Raw genomic sequence first — 15,330 nt, 5'->3', positions numbered from 1 at the left:
AAGCACAAAATGAGCTAAACTAGCTATGGGAATAAGGGAAACAAGACCATTTTCTATACTATTAGAAGCAAGAGGAGACCAAGGAACAGAGTAGGCCCACTGCTCAAGTGAGGAGGGGACAGTACAGGAACTTGACAATGGCACAGAGATGCTTAATGGAATTCTCTGTTTCAGGTCTTTCACATGGAAACTGAGGAATGCCTCACATGTGAATGCTTAAGGGAAGGGGGTTAGGATTTAGAGCTAAAAATAAAAAAAGGACAAGTTAAAATCACTTAGACAAGTTAGATGTTTGCAAGTCACCAGGGCCTGATGAAATGCATCCTAGGAATATCAAGGGCTTATAGAGGAAGTATCTGAGCCTCTAGCTATTATCTTTGAAAATCTGGAGATGGGGAGAGATTCCAGAAGTCCTGGAAAAGGGCAAATATCATGCCCATCTATAAAAGGAAATAAAAACAACCCAGGGAACTACACGACCCAATTAGTTTAACTCTGTGCAGGAAAGATAATGGAGCAAGTAAGGAATCATCTGCAACCACTTGGAAGTGTAGTGTGATAGGTATAACCGCTGGATTTGTAAGATCAAATCGTTGTCAAACAATTTGATAGCTTTCTTGATAGGATAACGATCTTGATGTGGTAAGGGAGGAAGCGGTGGGATGTGGTATACTAGACTTTAGGAGGATTGATACGGTCTCACATGACTATTCTTTATCTATAAAAATAGGCAAATCATTTAGAATGCGGCTACTATAGCATGGGTGCCATAACTGACTGGATAACTGTTTTCTACTCAGAGAGTAGTTATTAATGGTTTGCCATCTGCATGGAAAGGTTCACAAGTGGGTTTCGCTAGGGGTCTGTTTTGGGACTGGCTCTGTTCAATATCTTCATCAATGACTTAGATATTGGCATAGGAAAGTTACGGCTTTTATTAGTTTGCAGATGATTACAAACTGGGAGGATTGCAACTGTTGGAGGACAGGGTCATAATTCAAAATGATCTGGAACAAACTGGAGAAATGGTCTGGTTAACGGATGAAGTTTACCAAGACAAATGAAAAGTGCTCCACTTAGGAGGAACAATCATGTTTCTCAGTACAGAATGAAAGGATTTCTAGGAAGGACTAAGTTAAAAGGGATCTAGGCGGTTATAGGACCACAAGCTAAAATATGAGTCACACGTTGTGATTGCTGTTGCAAAAAAGCAAACGTGATTCTGAGGATTCATTAACGAGGTGTGTTGTGGCAAGACACAAAAAGTCATTCTCCCGCTACTTACTTCTGTACGCGTGGTTAGGCTCGCTAGAGTATTGTGTCCAGTTTCTGGGACCCTCTGGAAGAGGGTCAGAGAAGAGCACAGATGATTAAAGGTCTAGAGAACATGACCCCCCATACAAAGGAAGCCTGAAAGGAATTGGGTTTGTTTAGTTTGGAAAGAGAGATCTGATCGACGGGGACATTATAGCAGAACTTTTCAGGTATCTTAAAAGGTGTTCATAAGGAAGAGAGAAGAAAACATTGGTTCAATTTAGCCTCTAATGATAGAAAAGAAGCAATGGGCTGTAACATGCAGAAGGATGGTTTAGGCTGGATATTAGGGAAAAAAGTTCCTAACTGTCAGGTGGTTAACACTTTGAAATAATTGCCTAGGGAGGTTGTGGAATCTCTTCTGGATGTTATTTAGAGTAGGTTAGATAAATGTCTAATCAGGGATGGTTTAGACGTATTTGTTCCTGCCATGAGGTAGGGGACTTACTTGTGACCTCTCGAGGCCCCTTCTTAGTCCTAGAATGTAGATCTTGAAATGACTGGCTTCTTGGAGAGTGGTGTGGGACCCAAGGGAGAGGGCAACTCTTGATTACAGTCCTGAGTTTGGATGACAGGAGCTGGTCAAGAGTTAACTAGACAGGACCCTTGGAAATAGGTGACATATTATAACATTTAAATCCCTGTGGTGGAAGAATATCTCAACCAGCCATAGTGGTATTTAACCTCGAAGGGGAACTATGCAAAATGAGGGGTTAATTAACAGAAATTAAAGGTACAGTGACTGAGTTGGAAATCCCTACAAGCTGAATGGACATTTTATAAAAGACACCATAATAGGGCCAACTTCAATGTATACCCCAAATTAACGACATGGTTAAAAGAACTTAAAAAAGAGCCACCGTGGCCTTAACACCATGTAAAGAAACAGTGAGACATAAAAGGCATCTTAAAGAGTGGGAAGTCACAGCCTGTGAGGTGCATAGAAAGGCATAAAACTGCCACATTAAGTTGTAAAATATAATAAGGACCAGGGAGTTTTAAGACGGCTAGCCAAAAACTCCAGGTAACAACCCAATGTTTAAGGTACAGTCAGAGCAGGAGCCTGTGAAACAACCATGGGGCCCTGGATGATCGAGATACAGGCGCTTAAAATGATAAGTATAATATCTTCTGGGAAGAGCCTAGAAGATGTAAAAGGAAACTTACTTTGATAGCATCCTGTCTGGTAAGAACTCACTTATCAATAGACACAGCTGGAAAACCCTTATGTCTGTATAGATGTAGTTGTGAAATCCTCACTTCTGTATTGTTTTGTATGTTTATTTGTGTGGTCTCTGTCTGGTTCTGTGATTGCTTCTGTCTGCTGTATAATTAATTTTGTTGAATGTAAACCTATTAAGGTGGTAAAATATAATTGGTTAAATAACCATATTACAATATGTTAGGACTGGTTAGTTAAATTCCAGTAAAATAATTGGTTGAGGTATAGCTAAGCAGAACTCAACTTTTACTATATAGTCTGCAGTCAATCAGGAAGTGGGGGGAAAATGGGAACAGGGACTGGGGATGGAGGTGTAGGAATTGGGATTATGTTTTGCTAAAGGGGGGAATGGGAACGGGATGGGAACAGAAACAGGGACACAGGCAAGGCTCTGTGGTGTCAGAGCTGGGAAGGGGGACATTAAGGAAGGAAACTGGAATCATGCTTTCTGGAAGTTCACCCCAATAAACATCAAATTGTTTGCACCTTTGGACTTTGGGTATTGTTGCTTTTTGTTCATGTGAGAAGGACCAGGGAAGCAAGAGGGTGAAGGAATAAGCCCCCTAACACACACAAAGGTGAAGTGACTTTGCCCAAAGCCACAGCTCTTTAACTCAGTGGAGCAAATTGACTTTAGTGGGATCACAATAGGAGTTTGGTTTATTGTTAGAAGAATTCACCTTTATCTATTTATTAAACCAAAGTGAAATCCAGCGCTGAGGTTCAAAAGACTTTCCTTATTCCTGTATCTTACATTAAGCCAAATGGATCACTTGTCCAGGATGGTTAAAAAAGCCATGAGGAATACATGCATGACCATTTGTGGAGCATTAAGAAGTTAGAAGATGAGAGTAAATTGTAGCTAACCCATGAGTTTTGCAGAGGTGAAAGGGTGAATCTAAGGGTAGGTGGTATTAAGAATGCAAAACAGGAAGAGAAGTTTATCTGAAGAAGGCCACAATTCAGTGCTGCAGGGCTATCAGCACCACTGTGTTTGATGTTTCCTCCATTTAACAAAGAGGTGCCAAGCAGAAGGAATTTATAAACTGCAGGGTGTGACATACAGCTAGATACACAAAGGGATTTAGGCACCTAGCTGCCACTTTAGGCACCTCAACTCTTTTTCCGCTGCTGTCTAACTCTGTAAGTGCCTGAAGTCCCATGCACCTAATTTCCACTTGTAAAGTCCCTTAGGCACCTAAAATTCTGTCATTGGACATGCACTGAACGTTTTAAGGTCCTGATACATGCCTTAACCCCAGCAGAATCCTCAACCTAGATATTCTCCTTGCCTATCTCACCTTCAGGACCTGATCCAATAGGTATTCTGAGGGGCCATCTAACATTCAGTACTACAGAAAACCTAGAAACTGCCCCTTCCTCTTGTGGTTAGATGTTCGGCTGTGTGTGTGTGTTCTCCCTGTGTGCTGTCTCAGCTCTGTGCAGACAGCTGGCACAGCAGATCTTGTGTGAACCATCCAATGACCACAAGATTTGTTAAGGGATGAAGGTACCAGGCCAGGTTTATTGTCAACAAAGCTCAGTAATAGCATCTGGAAGTCTCTACGAGGATACTAAAACATGTATGCCCATGACAATGGACACAGCTCAGTGAATGGTGGGAGTTTCCATTTCCCCTTGGCTGCACAAAGATACTTCGTCTGAGATACTTTTTTATACCCTGATACAAACAAGATAGGTACTGCCCCCCTGACATAGTTAGTTACTGTCCCCTGACGTGACTAGTTATCACCCATCACCTTATACATGTTGGTTCAATTAAAACATTTTTATGAAATACTGTCATCCTGATCTTACTTTTCAGGAGGGGACAGTGCATTCCTGTTCTCCTTGGGGAATGTTTTTGTACCATCTTTGATATCAGGATGTTCTGGTGCCATTTGATATCACAATGTATTTGCATGAGTTCTTGCTCCATGCTTAGCACTTCTTAAGAATGTGCAGTTTTGCAATATTAGCCCTGTTCTTGCTAAATTCTATGAGCAGGTTCTGCCTCATACCAGGCCTTATGTCTCAGCTCTCTTCCTACTACATCCTCTAAATAACTTTTAGGCCTGGAACTCACCCAGGATGTCAGAGGCCACTGGTTCAATGCCCACTCTGTGTAATGTGGAGGTGGGATTTGAACCCACCTCTCCCATCGGTGAGGTAAGTGCCCTAACCAGGGGACTTTGGAACAAGGTATAGAATAGACACCAGTCCCAGAATACTGCATAGTCCAGGGGTTCAGGCACTCACCTGAGAGGTGGGAGATGTGCTTTCAACTCCGTGCTCCACACCAGGCACCATGGGGATTTGAACCCAGCTCTTCTCATAGACTCATAGGTCAGAAGGGACCAATATGATCATCTAGTCTGACCTCCTGCACAAGGCAGGCCACAAAACCCTACCCATACACATTTATAACAACCCCTCAACATCTGACTAACAACCCCTAAACCCATGACTGAGTTATTGAAATTCCTTTCAAAAAATTGTTGAGATCTTGGAAGACTCAAGCTATGCAGAGGATCCCACCAGCAAGCGACCCATGCCCCACGCTGCATAGGAAAGGCGTAAAACCTCCAGGGCCTCTGCCAATTCCGACCCTGGAGGAAAATTCCTTCCCGACCACCAAATATGGCGATCAGCTAAACCCTGAGCATGTGGGCAAGACTCACCAAGCTAGCACCCAAGAAAGAATTCTCTGCAGTACATCAGTTCGCCATTCCATCAACATCCCCTCACAGACCAGGTTGAGCAGACTTTATCTGCCGATTAATCCAAGATCAATTGCCCAAATTAAACTTTCCCACTGTCCGTCTATTAAATCCCCTTAATTCCATGATACATAACATCCCCTCCATATACTTATTCAAGCTTAGTCTTAAAGCCAGATAAGTCTTTTTCCCCCACTACTTCCCTCGAAGGCTGTTCCAGAACTTTCACTCCCCTAATGGTTAGAAACCTTCGTCTAATTTCAAGTCTAAACTTCCTAATATCCAGTTTGTACCCATTCGTCCTCGTGCCTACATTAGTACTAAACTTAAATAATTCCTCTCCCTCCCTAACGTTAATCCCCCTGATATATTTATATAGAGCAAGCATATCCCCCGGAGCCTTCTTTTGGCCAGGCTAAACAGCCAAGCTCTTTGAGTCTCCTTTCATAAGGCAGATTTTCCATTCCTCGGATCATCCTAGTAGCCCGTCTCTGAACCTGTCCAGTTTGAATTCATCCTTCTTAAAACATGGGACACCAGAACTGCACACAATATTCCAGGTGGGGTCTCACCAGCGCCGTATATAACGGCACTAACACCTCCTTCTCCTTGCTGGAAATACCTCGCCTGATGCATCCTAAAACCGCATTTGCTTTTTTAACAGCCATATCACATTGGCGGCTCATAGTCATCCTGCTATCAACCAATACCCCAAGGTCCTTCTCCTCCTCCGTCGCTTCCAACTGATGCGTCCCCAACGTATATCTAAATTCTTATTATTTAATCCTAAGTGCATGACCTTGCACTTTTCACTATTATATTTCATCCTATTACTATTACTCCAGTTTACAAGGTGGTCCAGATCTTCCTGAATAGTATCCCGGTCCTTCTCCGTGTTAGCAATACCCCCCAGCTTCGTGTCATCCGCAAACTTTATTAGCACATTCCGCTCTTTGTGCCAAGGTCAGTAACAAAAAGGTTAAATAAGATCGGTCCCAAAACCGATCCTTGAGGGACTCCACTAGTAACCTCCTTCCAGCCTGACAATTCACCCTTCAGTACGACCCGCTGGAGTCTCCCTTTAAACCAGTTCCTTATCCACCTTACAACTTTCATATTCATCCCCATCTTTTCCAATTTAACTAACAGTTCCCCATGCGGAACCGTGTCAAACGCCTTACTGAAATCGAGGTAAATTAGATCTACCGCATTTCCTTTGTCTAAGTAATCCGTCACCTTCTCAAAGAAGGAGATCAGGTTGGTTTGGCACGATCTACCTTTAGTAAATCCATGTTGCAATTCGTCCAATTACCATTGACCTCAATGTCCTTAACTACTTTCTCCCTTAAAATTTTTTCCAAGACCTTACACACTACAGACGTCAAGCTAACAGGCCTATAATTACCCGGATCACTTTTATTCCCTTTCTTAAAAATAGGAACTACGTTAGCAATTCTCCAGTCGTACGGGTACAACCCCCGAGTTTACCGATTGCTTAAAAATTTCTCGCTAACGGGCTCGCAATTTCACGCGCCCCAGTTCCTACCTCAGAATGTTTAATATCCTCGGATGGAGATTGTCCGGCCTCCGATTTTGTCCCATTAAGCTGTTCAAGTTTGGCCTCTACCTCAGATGCGGTAATATCCACCTCCATATCCACATTCCCGTTTATCATCCCTCCATCATCCCTAAACTCCTCACTAGTCTTATTAAAGACCGAGGCAAAGTACTTATTTAGATATTGGGCCATGCCTAGGTTATCCTTAACCTCCGTTCCATCCTCAGTGTGTATAGCGGCCCCCACTTCTTCTTTCTTTGTTTTCTTCTTATTTATGTGGCTGTAGAACCTTACTATTTGGTTTTGATTCCCTTTGCAAGGTCCAGTTCTACGCGGCTTTTAGCCTTCCTCACTTTATCCCTACATGTTCTGACCTCACTAAGGTAGCTTCCCTTGCTAATCCCGCCTTTCTTCCACTCCCTGTAAGCTTTCTGCTTTTTCCTAATCCCTCTCTGAGTTGCTTGCTCATCCAGCTTGGCCTACAACTCCTGCCCATGGTTTTTTTCCCCTTTCTTGGGATGCAGGCTTCCGACAGTTTCCGCAGCTGCGACTTAAAGTAATTCCAGGCCTCCTCCGCATTTAAATCCACAAGTTCCTCCGTCCAATCCACTTCCCTAACTAATTCCTTAACTCTTTAAAATTAGCCCTCGAGAAGTCGAAAACCCTAATCCCAGATCTACGTTTGTTTATCCTTCCATCTAATTTGAATTGAATCAGCTCATGATCACTTCGAACCAAGGTTGTCCCCTACCACCATTTCTTCTACGAGGTCCTCACTGCTCACCAAAACCAAATCTAAAATGGCAATCCCCTCTTGTAGGTACTTCAACTACTTGATGAAGAATCCATCCGCTATCACATCCAGAAAAATCTGACCCTATTATTCTTGCAAGCACTCGTCCTCCAGTCTATAATCCGGGAAGTTGAAGTCTCCCATAATCACACACATTTCCCCTTTGTGTTTACTTCATTAAAGACATTAAAGAGGTCTCTATCCATATCCAAATCAGATCCCGCGCGTCTGTAGCACACCCAAGCACTATCTCAGGGGAAGCTCTAGTAGCTTTTTTACCCAGCGTGAAATTTTTGACCCAGACAGACTCCGTCTTATCCATTCCATCACTTCTTAAATTTCATTACAGTTTAACCTCATCATTGGATGTACAAGGCTACCTCCCACCACCTTTGCCTTTCTTCCTGTCTTTTCTAAACAGCACATAGCCTTCAATACCTGTACTCCAGTCATGAGTACTATTCCACCAGGTTTCTGTTATCCCTATAATATCCGGTTTCACTTCCTGCACCCAGTAGCTCCAGTTTCCCCTTCATTCTGCATTACCGTAGGCTCCTCGCATTAGTGTACAGACATTTTAATTTTTGGCGTTTGGCATCTTTGGCGTCAGTGACATTCTTTCCCCCGTCGTGCACAGACCTTCTACCACCAGCATCACCCGTTAGTCTAGTTTCAACTCCACTTTTCCTCCTTGGGTCAATTCTTCGGTCCACAAGGGTATCCCCTCTCACTTTGTTTACTTCCCTTCTGTATCAGGGTGAGCACCTAGCCACTGACCTAAAGGTCCCATTGGTTGGAAAGGGTGGGGGAGGGGGCACCAACTCCTCGGGTCTTTTTGGAGAAAGGGCTCAGGTGCCTTACTGCAGGAGCGGGTTCACGGCTGTGACTCCCCAGCAGAGAGAAGTGTCTCCCCCCAGCCTGGAATTAGATGCCAAACTTCCTTTAAGGGCTTAGGCCACCTTCCTCTTCTCAGCATTTCCTATTGGCTGGCTCAGGTGGCTCCCTGCCTAGCAGGCTGGCTTTGGTGGGTCCATTTTCTGGTGCCTTTCTCTCCCCATTCATTGTACAGGGAGCCTAGAGCCTGACTCAGGCCTGTGGATTCCGTCAGGGACAGACACCTAAAGTGAAGTGTTGCAAGTTAAGTGAGGCTGGGTGCCCTTTGTGAATCCAGCCCTAGACATCTCTCCCCACAGAGTGCAAAGCCACAGCCTTTAATCCATTTTCTGCAGCTAAGGCACAGATGCCATCTGATCAGGGAAGGGCTGAAAGCAGGTTCAGAATCTGAATCTGTGGCTTGGGTCCTTTGAAATGCCACAGGACAGGAAGACGATGACCACACCTGCTCCACTTAAGCAGGCTTTCCACATAGCTGCTGTCCAAAGGAGGCCAAAAGCAGCAGCTCAGCCCGCGCCGGACAATATGTGATCAATGTGAATTTTAATGTTCGCTGGCTGATGTCAAAATGAATTCAGCTGAAGCAGGAGGAGAAACACAAGGAATACAAGGGCAGGCTCTGAGGGAGCCAACTGTGTGACTAATGTAGCTACCTTCTGAGTAATGCTGTAATAGAAACATAAATAATAATTAATCCAATTCTGCTCCTTCAGGAGAATGGAGTGGAGCCCACTGTGTTTGGACAAAAGCAGACCTGTGTGTTTAATGACAAGAAAATCCTTGTGAATTTTTATTACTTACTGTAAAGACTGTAAAAACCCTTCATTAGGAAATCAACCTTGCAGCTGATTTATGGTGTGACCACAGGGCGGACACTTTTTAATTTGCTTACATTTCTGGTAGCTGTTGCAAGAACTGGTAGGTCAGTAGAAGGGGCTTTTCCCCTTATTTTGGTACCCAACCCAATACGCCAGAATGATGCTAGGAGACATGCTGCACCTGGGGGTTTGAATGAGGTGTAAACCAAAGGCCTGAATGCTTGTGCTAAGAGCCCATGTCATTTCTTTGCACAATAGATGTGTTGAGGCCAAACAGTTTGCTCAGGGAGACAATGTGGCTTAGAACGTAAACCAGTGGCTGGTGACTCAGGCCACCTTGGTTCTGTTCCTGGCTCTGGCTGACATTGGGCAAGTCACTTCATTTCTCTGTGCTGCAGTTTCCCTATCCGTAAAATGGGGATAAGGATACACTGCTCCATCTATAAAGTTTTGTGTTCTACTGATGGAAAAGCACTATATAAGAACATGATATTATTATTAAATACATAATGGCTGCCTAAAATTCCCTCTGCAGTTGGATTTGACTTTCTTAGTTTTGGTGGATTCTGTTAAGCAGCTGCCCTTTTCCATCTCAGAGGTGGCTGCACGTCAGTGGTGGTGAAGTAATTCCATGTATGTAAAGCTTGTAAAGGACTCTGGGATAAAGATTCCCTCCTAAATGGAATGTACTGTCCCCCTCATCTTCTGAAGGGGAGGGAGGGAGACTGCCACAAACCACTATCATCAGGTAGGACTCGAGACAGCAGGTTTCTTCTGAGATGGCTCTGTCAGGGCTAGTCAAAATTCCACTGAAACTATTTTTCAACAGAAAATTTGGATTTTTAGAGCAAATGGAATTTTTTGCACAACAGAGTCTATTTTCTGTTGAAAAGATTGACATTAAAAAAAACTACATCGCCCATGATTCACTGCAGTTAGGGATTCCTATGATACACCATGGTGGCTTAGCAAGAGGAGAGGCCACATTGCATCATGGGAGATATAGTGTAGTCATGGAACCCAAGCCATCAAGGAGAATGGAGGCACCTGAGCAACAATTACCATGAGGCATTGCAGCAGCATTTCCTAATCAAAAGATTTTTCAGACAAAAATTTTCAGGTTTTGATTTTTTTTCATTGAGAAAATTAGTAGTAGTTGTAGTTTTTGTCAAAATTTCCCACTGGGGGTGGGATTTTGACCAGCTCTATTATTGACCCATTTACAACTGCACTCTTCACAATGTTACCTGAGAACAGGCTAGTTTCACTGTTGTTCTGCAGATTAATTCCAGTGTTGCCATTCTCATAATTTAATCACAGATTACATCAGGGGTAGGCAACCTATGGCACATGTGACGAAGGCGGCACACAAGCTGATTTTCAGTGGCACTCACACTGTCCTGGCCACTGGTCCAGGGGGCTCTGCATTTTAATTGAAATGAAGCTTCTTAAACATTTTAAAAAACTTGTTTACTTTACATACAACAATAGTTTAGTTATATATTATGGACTTATAGAAAGAGCCCTTCTAAAAACATTAAAATGTATTACTGGCACGCGAAACCTTAAATTAGAGTGAATAAATGAAGACTCGGCACTCCACTTCTGAAAGGTTACCGACTCCTGGATTACACAATATTTGTGTAACCCTTCTGCCAAGCAGTGGTGCTTCCTCTCAGAATGACAAAACAATACCAGCTCAAGCTCCCACCCAGAAATCTGGGAAAACTAAGCACCCCAACTGGGCACCTCTAAGAGGCAATACTTCCCCGCTTGCAAGCACTAAGTCTTGTATTAAGAGGAGAGGGAATACAGCATTAATTTTGTGACAACACTGCAACTAAGACTCAAAAGTTCTCAGACAATATGTAAATACCTGTCCCCACTGTATCCTGGACAAACTTCACTAACTTAAGTTAAACCTTATTGAACTTCATTTAAGTGTCTCAGGAGCTCATTGTAGTAAAAATGCAAATAGTTATGTGTTATTGTGGGGTTGTATGTAACTTGTCAAGGAGACATGACCAATGTGAACCTTGGGCAGTGTTATGAGCTCCAAAGGACTCTTAAACAATAGCCTAAGACAAGAATAAACTATTACTTGAGTAAGGTTTCATAGCAAACAGTTGAGAGGAAGAGGATTCAAATTATCCACCTACAGCGCCATCCTTTTGAGGAGAAATCCATTGTCTGGCTGATTCCCAAGTCACAGTGATTCTCAGATTCATGGCAGTGCTTGTTCTAAGTTAACAGCTGTTATGAACTTGTGACCACAGAAAAACCACTTGGGGGCTGTTCACTGGCCAGAGCCCTTGTTAGAGTGGGGCTTATTCGCCTGTCTGTAGGTACTTGTATTGTTTTTTAATGTTTTTTCTGTGTTGCTTTCACTGTAAGAATGAATGTGCTTGCTTAGAAAAAGCTGTATGGTAATTTAACTGTGGCAATTACACTGATTACAACCTCTGCGGAGAAAAGCAAAGCAGATCTGCTTAGGCAGTCTGGTTGTGCTGGAGAATGCACAGGGAAGGCAGGATGCTGTGCAGGCTGGAAATACCCTGGCCAGGAGGGGCAGAGACCACTACCAAGAATGTGATGGCTGAGAAGCCAGAAGCCTGAGAGTGGGTGTTTGGATGCCACAGAGGGGGAATATAGGTACAGGTGCCCTGAACTGTAACACCCCATTCATAGTTTGTTGTCCAGGTCAGCAAAATCCCAGAGTCCAGGGGTGGGTTCACCTCCAGCCTCCCACGAGGGGCGGGGGTGAGGTGACTCTGCTGCTGCTGCTGCTTGCTGCTGCCACCTCTGTCACATCCTTGGTCCAGTCTGGTCATACAGCACCATTACCACCTAATCCAGCTATTAGTAATCATAGCTCAGGGATTTGCTGGGGGTAGAGAGCATCTTTGATGGGCTGTGGGTGGTCTGACCTGGTTTTCAAAGCAGGAGTCAGGCCAGGTCTGATGTTGGGAAGTCAGAGTTTGAGACAGGCCAAAGAGCAAACCGAGAGTTGAAAGTCAAGAGGCAGGCAGAGTCAGGTTACCCAGAGACAAACTTGAGAGCAGAACCATGGACTGATATCCACTCAGGCCAGCTCAGAGAAGCAGGAGCGCAAGACATACTGTTCAGAGCCAGGTGCTGGGTTTATATAGAAGCTGTGGGCCAGCAAGGACCCCAGTATTCTGCAAATCAGGTTACAGGGCTAGAATGCTCTGTCAGGACTCAGCTTCTACCTTAGCAATTGTTAGTGGGTAGCTAGTTGGAGCTTTCTAGCTCCAAAGACATTTGTAGACATAAGTTTGAGATTCATGGCACCTGATGTGCTTTTAGCTGCAGTACCATGTTCTGAGGCTTTACCACCTACTCTTTACTGATTTCACTAGGTAACAGACTTGCTACTTCTTCTCTGCATTGTCTTTCACCAGAACATTGACCTCACAGCAAGTCTAAGGCTCAGTCCTCCAGACTATCTTATCCATGATTTCAGCTTTAGTGATCACTGAAAAGAAACAAGAACTTCCAACACAGCCTAATCACCTCTATCTTTAAACGCTAGAGAGCAAGACTGAAAAAGCACCTACAGTGCTTACTACCAAGTAGGAAGAAGGAGAAAGAAAAAAAAATAACCACTATATCACCTGGTTTTACTTCACGACCCACACCCTTAGTGAGTGAGATTACAGTTAGGGTGACCCCCTCAATTAGAGTATATTACATATAGTTCTTCACTTTAGTCGTACAAAAATATAACAGCAATTAATTACCCTACATCCAATAGGTGACTTTTGACCTAAAACAACCAAAATTGATCTATTTGACAAAGCAGGTATGTTGAGTAAAGTAGGAGTGTTTATGCAAATATAGTCTGCTCCCACTTCATCAGTAGATGGCAGGAGAGAGCTCATTCAAACCACTGGTTACATCAGGTATTTTAGTTAAAGTCCCAGTTCCCAGGGACAAGTAATTAGGGAAGAAGCTCAGCTTCCATTTTTAAAAAGAGGTAAATGTTTAGCCCTCCTGGTTGTGGAGAAGTGCCTGAAAATGTGCACCAAGTGTGAGCTAAAGGCTCTGAGACCAGAAAAATAATAAAAAGATACCAGATATATTTGTTTTTTAATCTCATGATTTTTGAGGCCTGACTCAGGATTTTTCAATACGTTGGGTTGGGAATACCGTAACTCACTGCACATTGTTATGTTAACCCCTTCCATTCCCTCCAGCTGTGCTGTTCACCAAAATGTAGCTGTCTAGCTGCATGGTTGTGTGGCATCCATGTAGTACCTACCAGTTGAGAGCAGTATAATAGAACGAGCTTGACTCCCCTGACTTTGCATTATCTGAAACACTCAAAAGACTAATGGGGGACCTATTAATTCCTTCCAGACTAGGTGTTTATCCCCACTAGACCCCAGCAAAACTACCCAATTTCTACATTGCAGCAGGTTTGTTAGGGAATCTGCTCCCAAACCTGGGTTGTGACCCCCTGTCTCCACATATGAAGGATAAATGGTCATACAGTGATGCATGGTTGGCAGGCTCTCTTTATAAAATGTTTTATATGTACATTTCCTTCAGTGATGAGAAGCTGTGAGAAAACCTGAGTCTCTATAAAGGGCTTTATAGTAAGATTCTGATAAAAGCAGAGCACTAAAATCACTTTTCTGCAGAAATCAACTCAGCTGAAATAGACCAGGGCTACTGTGGACAGTGAGAGGGGGCGGGGGCTGTAGAAGGGAGAGAAGACGACTCTTTCACTAAGAAAGGGGAAGCTGGTTACAGAGCAATAACTACTGAGGGTGCTGGGGTAAAGTGTGGTTTTCTTGAGAAGAGATATGAAGGCTGCATTTTCCAGGGTGGTGAGGGGTCTCCGGCTAAGGAGCTGATGATGGTGGCCGTGAGCGGAGAGGCATGTGAAGTGTCACAGCACAGAGTCTGTGGAGGATGCCTCTCATTTTGCAGAACAGTTGGAAGGTTTCTGGGTTGGCAGAAGTCAGAGGAAGAGAGAAGGTGCACCATTAAAATATATATGGGTTGAACCTGACTCAAGGATGCCTGGCTATTTTCTCATTCCCCTCTCTCTCCTCACCCAGTCCTAACAGTTACATGGACTCTATTCCTGGGTACTGCTGCTTGCTCATAGATTCTGTCAGGAAAGGCCATGGCGTCAAAGGCAGGAAGGGAGAACCCATGTTTAAATGCCTGGGGAAAGCGTATGAGTTTTTGATGCATAAGCCAAACATTTTGGAACCAAATGCTTTAGCTGGGTGGTCCTACATAAAAGATAATGCATCCTGTTGGAGCGTATTTGTGGTTTATATAACAGAGGATTCTATTACTTGTCAAGGACACACATGGAATTGTAGCCCTGGAGGACAAAGCATATTAAGTCAACAGCAGCTTTGTGGCATCTCCATCGTCATGGATATAATCCTAGTTGGATCTTAGTAACCTTGTTGCTAGAACAGAGTCCAGGAGTCCTGACCACAGCCAGGCATCGTGCATGAGTTTTTTATTGATGCTTACTTGAGTCTGTATTCTTAAATCCTTGAGTCAAAGCAGCCAGTTTGAATGGATTTCTTTCTGATTTGTGTCAGTGCTTTTCTCAATGGCTTGGCAAAGAGCATAAACATCCATCTGCAATTGTCACTGGTGGCAGTGAAATGCGTATCTTCTGAGTGTTAGTTGGTGCTCTCAGGGTATATCTACGCTATGAAATTAGGTCAAATTTATAGAAGTCGGTTTTTTAGAAATATTTTTTATACAGTCGATTGTGTGTGTCCCCACACAAAATGCTCTAAGTGCATTAAGTCAGCAGACTGCGTCCACAGTACCAAGGCTAGCATTGACTTCCAGAGCATTGCACTGTGGTTATATCCCACAATTCCTGCGGTCTCCGCTGCCCATTGGAATTGTTTAGTCTGCAGAAGAGAAGAATGAGGGGGGATTTGATTGCTGCTTTCAATTACCTGAAAGGGGGTTCCAAAGAGGATGGATCTAAACTGTTCTCAGTGGTA

The 15,330-nt window shown here is 43.6% G+C and overlaps 1 protein-coding gene across 1 annotated transcript in view; it reads right to left on the bottom strand.

Moving 5' to 3' along the window:
- Positions 1–456: 456 nt before the first annotated feature.
- Positions 457–15,330, bottom strand: part of SERINC2 (serine incorporator 2) — a 155,577-nt gene continuing 140,703 nt past the window's right edge. Inside the window, exon 11 of the transcript XR_012654855.1 lies at positions 457–471. The gene's annotated coding sequence lies outside the window, so the exon portion shown is untranslated. The remainder of the gene's footprint in view (positions 472–15,330) is intronic.

The sequence above is a fragment of the Chelonoidis abingdonii genome, chromosome 25 (assembly GCF_003597395.2).
Source record: "Chelonoidis abingdonii isolate Lonesome George chromosome 25, CheloAbing_2.0, whole genome shotgun sequence".
Lineage (NCBI taxonomy): Eukaryota > Metazoa > Chordata > Testudines > Testudinidae > Chelonoidis > Chelonoidis abingdonii.
The sequence above is the reverse complement of the archived record's forward strand: the minus strand, read 5'-3'. Positions and strand labels throughout refer to the sequence as shown.